The 11,080-nt window shown below is 42.5% G+C and overlaps 1 long non-coding RNA gene across 1 annotated transcript; it reads left to right on the top strand.

The window, feature by feature from the left end:
* The first annotated feature begins 9,100 nt into the window (after window positions 1-9,100).
* On the top strand, window positions 9,101-9,794 carry LOC124878055. The gene is made up of 3 exons (XR_007040655.1): window positions 9,101-9,285; window positions 9,365-9,623; window positions 9,697-9,794. It is a non-coding gene; the product is annotated as an uncharacterized LOC124878055 (long non-coding RNA).
* The last annotated feature ends 1,286 nt before the right edge of the window (window positions 9,795-11,080 follow it).

The raw sequence follows: 11,080 nt of genomic DNA, 5'->3' as shown, positions 1-11,080 counted from the left end.
ACACAAAAAGGAAAATACTTTTATCCAGCAATGGAGTCATGAGGAAAAGAGATAGAAAAAAAGAAAAGAAACCGTGAGCATCACAACATAACTGCATAGAAAATGAAAAAAATCAAGATCTTTGACGCCTCATTCAAAGAGGCGGTTTTTGAGAGCTAGCGCCTTGTTGGAGAGTTTACCTCCATCCAGTTCCCTAAAAATCTTCTGGAACACCTCAAAAGTGTAGCAAAGGTCAGCAGGATATGCAAGATTCAGCACATATATTAGTCCAAATAGCATTACCACAGCAAATGCTATATTATCCAAGTTAGTCATCACCCTGATGCCTTCAAGAACAACTCCAACCTCTTGTGCATGTGCTGAAGCTTCTTCCTTGATAAGATAAGTTCCAACAGTGGTGTCTTCAATGGCCTCATTGATGGCAGCTTCATCCATACCCTATGTAAAAAGAAAACATGTCAAGCCAAGCCACATGTGTGTATACACATACACTGCTAAAAAAAATAAAGGGAACACTCAAATAACACATCCTAGATTCGAATGAATTAAATATTTTCATTAAATACTTTGTTCTGTACAAAGTTGAATGTGCTGACAACAAAATCCGACAAAAATCATCAATGGAAATCAAATATATTAACCAATGGTTGCCTGGATTTGGAGTCACACACAAAATTAAAGTGGAAAAACACACTACAGGCTGATCCAACTTTGATATAATGTCCTTAAAACAAGTCAGAATGAGGCTCAGTATTGTGTGTGACCTCCACATGTCTGTATGACCTCCCTACAACACCTGGGCATGCTCCTGATGAGATGGAGGATGGTCTCCTGAGGGATCTCCTCCCAGACCTGGACTAAAGCATCCAACTCCTGGACAGTCTGTGGTGCAATGTGACGTTGGTGGATGGAGCGAGACATGATGTCCCAGATGTGCTCAATCAGATTCAGGTCTGGGGAATGGGCGGGCCAGTCCATAGCTTCAATGTCTTCATCTTGCAGGAACTGCTGACACTCCAGCCACATGAGGTCTAGCATTGTCCTGCATTAGGAGGAACCCAAGGCCAACCGCACCAGCATATGGTCTCACAAGGGGTCTGAGGATCTCATCTCGGTACCTAATGGCAGCCAGGCTACCTCTGGTGAGCACATTCTTTGGAGGGCCGTATGCAAATGTTTTTTTCCATCTTTAGTTTCACCAACTCTCTGTTGATCCTCTTCTTTAAATCCAAGAGTAAAGCGTTCCGCATCACCTCTAGACTTTCCTCAGTTTCTACTGATGGGTATATTGGGCAAAAGTTTACTTCTGCCCTCTTTGCTTTTTTGACACCAAAGGCTGCGCTGCATCTTCCAACAGGTTTGTTCTTTAAAGAGGTTAACAGTCACCTCTGGGCACCCCAGTTTTCGTAGCTGGGTTCGATAGTTGGCAAGTTTATATTTCAAGCTGGTCTTCCGTCTTCCACATCCAGTGGTGGAGCCTCTCTCAGTTAGACAGGGATGCTTCTTGATCAGACTCTGAGCAACTTGATCCATTTCTTTATCACTGATATACACTTTGTACTGGACAATTTCCTGCACCAAACCATCAAGGATGGTTGACTTTAACTTCGGATCTGGAATAAGTACAGTTCCATTCTGATTGTATGCCATACTTGCCTTCTCAAGTTTTAATTCCGCATCGTAGGGAAACTTGGGCACATAAAAGACAGGAGGCCAAGAAGACCGTGAGCTTGTTGACTCATTTGATGACAACACATCTGTGTCCACAGATCCATCAGACAGAAGGGAGTGGTTAACAGAGGAAGCACTGGGGACTTCGGAGTCTTGGACAAGATCAAGAACAATATAATCCCCATGTAGCATAGTAGTGGGCATTGACATGTCGATGACTTTGAGTCCCTTTGTCTGCTACTTCTGAAAGTGAGGTAAGGTTAAGGAACTCGTTCCCAAACAAGGAGTCCATAAACGGAAGTCTGATATTGCCCTGAAGACCACACTGTGTCTTGACTTCACCAATGAGATCCTTAATTGATTCAGGAAGTGCATTGGAGAGAGTGAGCCTTTGACATGTTCCATCCGTCAAGACAATCTTTAGGATCATTGGAGTTCCCATTTTAAGCAGTTACTCTGTGGACAGAAATTACAAATCAGACATCCAGAAAGGATCATTTCAATATTTAAAGTCTTCAACAAGTTACCTATACTCAACAGAGTGCAAAGTTGTAAAAGTTGGACATTAATTAAAAATAAATGATATCTAATGAAATACATGCGACTGAATTTATTGAATAAATTACAAGTCATAATATCGCACACATCTGCACACCTTGTATTTCTATATGCCTTTTTAAAGTCACCATGCGGACTAATCCAATCTTGTAGTCAACCAGCAGATAAGTATCGAGGAGTTCACTGAGTGAAAGAAGCGTGAACATTCTTGTGGATACTGGGTTGAGCTCAAAAGCTCTAATGCTCTCTGTACCAGCCACCAAGCTCTCTGACAATGTAGAATATGCTGTGTTTTACAATGCAGATGTGGTTTATTTCACAGAATCCTGGCAATCCACCTACTGCCTTGTGGGCCAGTACCATTCCCTTCCTGTAGGTTATGCCCTTTATTGTCACACACTGTGCAAGGTCAACCTCTACTTTGTCAGGGAATCTATGCCTAATGACTTGAGCTATCTCTTCTTTAAGCAAATCGGCTGGAAACGTTGTTACAGTTGAGCCCTCTAGTTCAGACTTGCCAAGAGATGGGGAGCTCAGATGGTAAGCAATCATCATCTGATGCTTTAAGGCTAATGAGAGAGGTACATTTTTGAAGCAGCTTGTGTGTCTGATGACCTGCTTAAAAAAACTATGCTTAGCCTCAAAACGCATTGTCCAATGCTCAACAAGTGGAACAAAAAACCTAATCATCTGGGGATAATGCTCCAAATAATGGTGTTTGGGTAGTAGCTTGACATCAGGGAACAGTGCCTGATATCTCTGTCTATGCTCTATAATTTTGCTTTCCAAAAAAGCCAGTGAGTCATTGCTATGCACAGGGGAGACAAGTTCTGTGATATCCTTCAGATCCATGAGAACAAGCCACGCAGGCTCATCCTCAGGCACAAGTGATCCAACTAAAAAAGGCAAGAACCGGAGCAAGCTCCAGTTTTCGTGTGCATTTCCTCCAACCGTTTTTGTGCTAGAGAAAGTTTGTGACACTACATGAGGCCTGCTTGTCTTATCTGCCCATTGATAGGGGAACTTCAGAATCGCATTGTTTAAGTCAGCTAACGTGAAAAACGTCTTTGATACAAGCACTGTCAAGCAATGTGCCAACTCTACTGGGATTATACCCTCAAAAACATTGTGGGCAAGATCAGGCAGATAACCAAATATGACATGAAAGTGGGACAGATTTTTTGAGAAGACACATTCTCTTTTAACTCCACAACAGCTTGTACCCGTGTCTTGAGCTTGTTTGACATGGACCTGGTGAAGCTCCTTGTTTCTCAGCGGGAAAGCACCAGATGCAACAGAATACAGCTGAATATCACTACTGTTCCCTATGCAAAATCTGCAATAGTGTTCTACAGAAAAACTTTGTTGAAATCCTGCAACACTGTGTGCTCCAAGGTTGTCTGCAGCTACACTTAAGACCGTACCTTTAACCGACTCTCCTAACAGTGGAACAAAAACACCATGTTCCTCAAGATTTTTCAGATCTTGTAGAAGAGGTTCCAATATTTTGTCATAACCATAGGTTTTAATATCTGTGGTTTTGCACAGCACTGACAAGTAGATGGATGATAGGGAGGAATGAGATCCTGGAGGCAAGTTTGCCAAAACCCAATAAATGGCACAAAGCTTGTGTTGCTTTTGTGAGGTACCAAGTGGGTTGCAGACTTCAAAGTCATCCCCTGTGCTGTGGAATTTATGTTGATGGACAATAAGGTCATTCCATGTTTTAAAGGTGCATGGACAATGCAGGTATGTACATGGGAAGTGAGAATGACATCCAAAATGGGGATGTTTTAACTTGTAGTGATGCAAAAGCTTGGACCTACTTGACACCGTTTCTGAGCACCCCTTACAACTCCACATTACCAGGACCACATATCCCTGTAAGACACAAAGAAAATCCAGAATCAAATTATTGAATATCCAATGGGTCACTTTAGCAATACACCCCCCACCTTCAAATCTGTCCACCTGAGTACTAAAACACAAAAGCCCTGACACAAATCTGCTATCAGTGTCAAATTCATGGATGCTTAAAGTTTAGAAGTTAACATTACAAAAATTTTTCTTCATACTAAATAATCTAGGTTCACAAAAAAGAGAAAACAACCCCTAACTATAAGCCATTTATAATTAAAATTCATTATACACCCCAGACATAAACAAACATACATACATATACGTATTAAAGACAGAAGAATGTCACTGTGGAAAAGTGTCATTGATGTAAAAAAAAAAATAGCGCGAGACTTCTTTATGCGTCAGCGGGCAGTATTAATGTACCGCACCGTGGCGCACCCAGCTTGACAAACTGGCAGTTACAGCCAGACTAATTAGCCGCGGTAGCCATGAGGGAAAAAAAAAAAAAGTACTGTTGCGCTCGCTCAGTGCCCTTTTACTCGCTTACTAAGCCGTTAAAACGTCCTAGTGCTCTCTTACACACACATAAATTCCAAGTATGACCAGTAAGAACTGTTTTCTGTGGACTACTTTGCTAAAATATTATGAGCTATCCACGTAGCTTACACCAAAGTTAGCTAGCAAAGTGAGACGCAAAGACCAACATTTAGATGCATAACAGATTACTTTTTGTACAACATATAGCATAAGAATCTTGTGGAAACTTGGCCAACTGGAAAAAATATATATTTAATTCACTTACCTAATCAGTGTGCCTCCAAAAGCTTTGCCAGAAGTGCTTGTGGCTGAAGAGTCGGAACGAAACTGCGCGGTTAACTGTGACCTCCTTAATATGTTGGTTGGCGTCTTATTGGTTAAGACTCTAAAGACTGCTCTTATTATTATCCAATCATATTTAGTTTTTTCTTTCGATAAATTGCATCATTTCCGGTGATGATAAAACATGATTACATTGGCTTTAGTAATCTAATTTTGTAATGTTCAATCAACACAAGAAAATTTTGTATTTTCATTATTGTTGATAATTAAGTAAATAGTATTTTATTCAATCATGAAAACAAAAGAAACATGAATCTCTTGTGTAGCATTAACTTATTCTGTTTATACAAATTGAAAGACCTGCCAATTCCCATTTTTTCAGTGTAGTGCGGAAAATACGGTAAATCATTAAAAAGACCAATGGAAACATAAAAAAAGCTGTTACATAATATTAAGTAGGGATCATTTGAGAAATACCCATTACATTTCCCATTAGAAACAAACTTCTTCTGTCATATTGCTTACTGCCGACCTGACCCACATGCAGAGACGCCCAGAGACAGAGCACAGTTCTCAAGGCGGTTTATTGTTCTACAAGCCAACGAGAGGGAGGAAGTGGGATCTGGGACTGGGACTGGGACCCACTGGCTGCGGGGAAGGGGAAAAAAAGTCTGTTAGACATTGGACCTCAGAATTACGCCTGAAGATAATGTACGGCTTACAGGAGAGAGTGGAACAGTCCGCCAGGAAGGGGCGCAGAGCCTGGAGAGTGTGAAACAGCCTGCCTAGGTCCTCAGCGGCAGGAAGGTTGACCAGAGGGCACTGGGAGGGTCGACAGGGTTCGCTCAGCAGATTGGTCTTCCCGGGCGGCTTGCCAGCAAGGTAAGATCCAAGGTTTAGGAAGTGTTCCGACTGAGTCAGGTGGTTATGGTCTGATCAGGTACGGTCTTGGAGCCAGTATCTGAAAAACGGCAGGACAAGGGGAAATTAGTACCACAGTACCCGAAAACAAGTCTTTCTTCTCAGGAATCATTCAATGATCAGAAAGTGACCAGGAAGCTGTACTGCAAGGGGAAAAACGCTCAGGCAACGAAGTGCTAGCAAGCCCTCCTCTTATACTGCCCAGCTGAATGCTCAATGAGCTACACCTGTCCAGCTCCTCCGAGCAGCCGCACCTGGTGGATGGAGAGTTAGAAACAGGTAGAACACACCTCCGGATCCTGACACCACCTCCCCCACAACGGCCGCCACCCGGTGCTCCAGAAGCAGCAGCCTGAGAGGCCTGAATGTCATGGAGCAGGTTGGGGTCGACCACAAAAGAGCCGGATACCCAAGAGCGGTCGTCAGGGCCGTAACCCTCTCAGTCGAGGAGGTATTGCCACCCACGACCCCACCGCCGGGAAGCCACGATCCGGCAGACGGTGTAGACGGGGTGGCCCTGGAAATCCCCAGATCTGTTGACTATGATCGGTCAACGTCCTCTGGAGGGTCTCCGCAGGCTCCGGCTGGCCTGAGCGTTCTGTCATATTGCTTACTGCCGACCTGACCCACATGCAGAGACACCCAGAGACAGAGCACAGTTCTTAAGGCGATTTATTATTCTACAAGCCAACGAGAGGGAGGAAGGGGGATCTGGGACTGGGACCCACTGGCTGCGGGGAAGGGGAATAAAAAAGTCTGTTAGACACTGGACCTCAGAATTACACCTGATGATAATGTACGGCTTATAGGAGAGAGTGGAGCGGTCCACCAGGGAGGGTCGCAGAGCCTGGAGAGTGTGAAAAGCCTGTCTAGGTCCTCAGCGGCAGGAAGGTTGACCAGAGCGGAGTGCACTGGGATGGTGGACAGGGTTTGCTCAGCAGATTGGCATTCCTGGGCGGCTCGCCAGCAAGGTAAGATCCAGGGTTTACGAAGTGTTCTGACTGAGTCAGGTGGTTCTGGTCTGATCAGGTCTGGTCTTGGAGCCAGTATCTGAAAAACGGCAGGACAAGGGGAAATTAGTACCACAGTACCCGAAAACAAGTCTTTCTTCTCAGGAATCATTCAATGATCAGAAAGTGACCAGGAAGCTGTACTGCAAGGGGAAAAACGCTCAGGCAACGAAGTGCTGGCAAGCCCTCCTCTTATACTGCCCAGCTGAATGCTCAATGAGCTACACCTGTCCAGCTCCTCCGAGCAGCCGCACCTGGTGGAAGGAGAGTTACAAACAGGTAGAACACACCTCCGGATCCTGACATCTTTGTTGAATAAAACTAATTTGAAATCTACATCTGCCTGTGGTATGAATAATTTTGGGCTTAACTATATATGACATTTCAGAGTAACATGGAGTTTTTTCAAAGGGTCTAAAAAAAATCTATGATGGCCTTTTTTAGATGGAGCACAAAATTTGTATTCTTTCAAAAGCAATGCTGGAGCATTATTTTGTTTAAGATGTCTATCATATCTGTATTGCCAATATGCAGTGGTGTGATGGGGTATTATGCACAACTGCTTTGTAAAACATGAATGAAACAGCTATAAAACAGTTAAATTACCCTCAAACTATTTCAAACCTACTTCATAGTAGCTCAGTTATATTGAACTATGGCTTTTAATAATAGTAATAATACATTTTATTTGTAGTGCACTTCACATGCAACAAATCTCAAAGTGCTAAGCAACCATAAAAACAATCATAAAAGCAGTCATAAAAGAATAAAATCAGTTACGGTCACTTGAACAAAACACAGCAAACAAATCTAAGTGGGGGAATAAGTAAGGAAAAAAACATCAAGTCATTAGCAACCAATTGTGGTGTGTTTATAAAGCCCAAAAATAGCTGCAAATTACTTCACCAACCTTTTAAGGCAAATGAGACATTTTTCATCTTGATTTTAGTTTGGAGCCACCATTTATCCCATGTGTGATTATAACCATGGGTTTTACAGTCCCTTACTATTCCTCAGTTATTTTAACACAATCACATTTCTGGGCACTGGTTCAGATGCCCGAGCCAGCCACCTAATCATGAACAGAGGGAATAAACTAAGAATTATCTATTAGAACCTAGTTGTGTGAAGGCCACATGCTGAGTCAATCATTATTAGAGCTTGACCATTCTGGGCTCATCAGAGATAATAAAAAAGCTGAACAAGAAAGAAACAGGAAAAACCAAAATGTCTGTAGCTTTTCAAAGTTAAGAAGATGGAGACAAATTACTGCTTTCAAATATGCCTTGCCTCAGCCCTCTTACTGCAATGCTTCAAAGCAATGTGGCTATTTAGTAATGTACAGACTGTGACAAAATGACAATATCACACTCCTCTGATGTTCCAGTAATGAGAGGTTTTGGGAAGGTAGCCAACACATTTAGAATGGAAACTTTCTCAGTTTTTTTTTTTTTTTATATAAATATTGTGAATTCTTTGAATTCATTCTGCAATACAGACTTTATGGCCATTTGTGTGGGAGAAAATGTTATGATTCACTGGTGTTAGATGTTTGAGTTCCTTGTTTGTTTCTCTACATTTCCCTGTTTATGGTCTCTAGTTGCTGTTATTTCAGTTTATTTAGGGTAGATTAGTTTATTGGTTCATTCTTATGTTACTTCTCTGGATTTCTGTGTTTATTAGCCTCCTTCCTTCAGTCGCTCTGAATTCTCCCTGCCTCCAGCTGCTCCACATCTCACCTGATTAGCTCCTGTTGTTCATTGGTCATTTTACCACCCTGCCTCTGTATTTATACTCTCTGGTTTACGTTTCTTGCCATTGGATCCTCCTGTTAACTACCTCCTCTATGTCTGCTGCCTTCATTTCTCTGTTTATGTGGTTTTCTGTGTGAGTTTACCAGTTTATATTATTAAAGAAATTATTCTACTCACCACGCAGCTCCAACACTCTGGCCTGCACCCTGGTCCTGCTAAACACCAGCACTTTATGACAGACAATGCTTTAGGTGAATGTGAAACACACATAAAGTATGTAATAACCACAAATACCTCTTTATGTCATTTTTCCTTATTTTGCATTCCATAAACACATTCTGTGCTGTTTTTAACAGTATTATTCACTTGCACTTTTGGAGTACTTAATAAGCAGTCTGTCCTTTGCCAATTGTAATCACATTTGTCTCCTTTTGACATATTTTACTTTGTTGTTTTGTATTATTTTTATGCAATTTAAGCACATAACCTGCAATCTGACATAACTTTTTTTTTTTAACATGCACTATGTGTTGTGACTTGGGAGTTTTCCTGTTTTACCACCTGATGTTGCCATGGAGCTGGAGAAGTGAATCCAATTACAGGTGTTTTAGATCTGCTGCTGATTGTGCCTGCCAGACCAAGAGTATTTAGGAGCCTGCCACCAGTCCTTCGTCATCTGAGTGTTAAACGTGGTAAACCTAGAGCCTCAAGTTATTGTATGTCACTTATGCTTAGTGGAACTTACCTTTGTGTTTTTGCTCCTTGCTCCAGTGCTTCTACCTGTGAGGTGTGGGCGGATCTAAGCCAACTCTGTACCAGGAAACCTATAAGACTGACAGATCCACTCTCTGGTTATTCAAAGCCCTGTCTGGCGTCTTGGCTCCTGATCTCAGCAATCCCTGCAAATCATAAGTTTGTCATCTCTGGAGGTAAACACATCGGCACTGTTTTTGGACCGCTCTTTCTCGGACCCAGATCCTAAGACCCCGATTAGAAGTTCCTTCCCTGCTCCTAACATCCCCGACTGCAAGTAAGCTGGACGAAACTAAATTAAGCAATTCTCTACCAAGTTCTGAGTTAACCAACCTGTGCTCTTTTTCCAGAAAGGAACAAGAAGCTAGGCGAGGCCGCCTGTGAGACCTGATCGATGCCTCTCTGTGAATCTCAGAACACGACCAGAAAAATAAACCTGTTAAACTTTTTCCTGTCTCCTGAGTGTGGTTTGCATGTGGGTCAAACAATTATCTAAGGATATGACGCTATGACATTTAGTAATGATCCTGATTGTGTACTCATATGTATCCTTTAAAGAAAGCTGCAATAATTAAAACATCTCCTCACTTTTCTTCCTTTTTGCTATATAGGTCCTTCTCAAAATATTAGCATATTGTGATAAAGTTCATTATTTTCCATAATGTCATGATGAAAATTTAACATTCATATATTTTAGATTCATTGCACACTAACTGAAATATTTCAGGTCTTTTATTGTCTTAATACGGATAATTTTGGCATACAGCTCATGAAAACCCAAAATTCCTATCTCACAAAATTAGCATATCATTAAAAGGGTCTCTAAACGAGCTATGAACCTAATCATCTGAACCAACGAGTTAACTCTAAACACCTGCAAAAGATTCCTGAGGCCTTTAAAACTCCCAGCCTGGTTCATCACTCAAAACCCCAATCATGGGTAAGACTGCCGACCTGACTGCTGTCCAGAAGGCCACTATTGACACCCTCAAGCAAGAGGGTAAGACACAGAAAAAAATTTCTGAACGAATAGGATGTTCCCAGAGTGCTGTATCAAGGCACCTCAGTGGGAAGTCTGTGGGAAGGAAAAAGTGTGGCAGAAAACGCTGCACAACGAGAAGAGGTGACCGGACCCTGAGGAAGATTGTGGAGAAGGGCCGATTTCAGACCTTGGGGGACCTGCAGAAGCAGTGGACTGAGTCTGGAGTAGAAACATCCAGAGCCACCGTGCACAGACGTGTGCAGGAAATGGGCTACAGGTGCCGCATTCCCCAGGTCAAGCCACTTTTGAACCAGAAACAGCGGCAGAAGCGCCTGACCTGGGCTACAGAGAAGCAGCACTGGACTGTTGCTCAGTGGTCCAAAGTACTTTTTTCGGATGAAAGCAAATTCTGCATGTCATTCGGAAATCAAGGTGCCAGAGTCTGGAGGAAGACTGGGGAGAAGGAAATGCCAAAATGCCAGAAGTCCAGTGTCAAGTACCCACAGTCAGTGATGGTCTGGGGTGCCGTGTCAGCTGCTGGTGTTGGTCCACTGTGTTTTATCAAGGGCAGGGTCAATGCAGCAAGCTATCAGGAGATTTTGGAGCACTTCATGCTTCCATCTGCTGAAAAGCTTTATAGAGATGAAGATTTAATTTTTCAGCACGACCTGGCACCTGCTCACAGTGCCAAAACCACTGGTAAATGGTTTACTGACCATGGTATCACTGTGCTCAATTGGCCTGCCAACTCT

Source organism: Girardinichthys multiradiatus, chromosome 2 (genome assembly GCF_021462225.1).
Source record: "Girardinichthys multiradiatus isolate DD_20200921_A chromosome 2, DD_fGirMul_XY1, whole genome shotgun sequence".
Taxonomy (NCBI): Eukaryota; Metazoa; Chordata; class Actinopteri; order Cyprinodontiformes; family Goodeidae; genus Girardinichthys; species Girardinichthys multiradiatus.
This window is presented reverse-complemented; position numbering and strand designations above follow the sequence as displayed.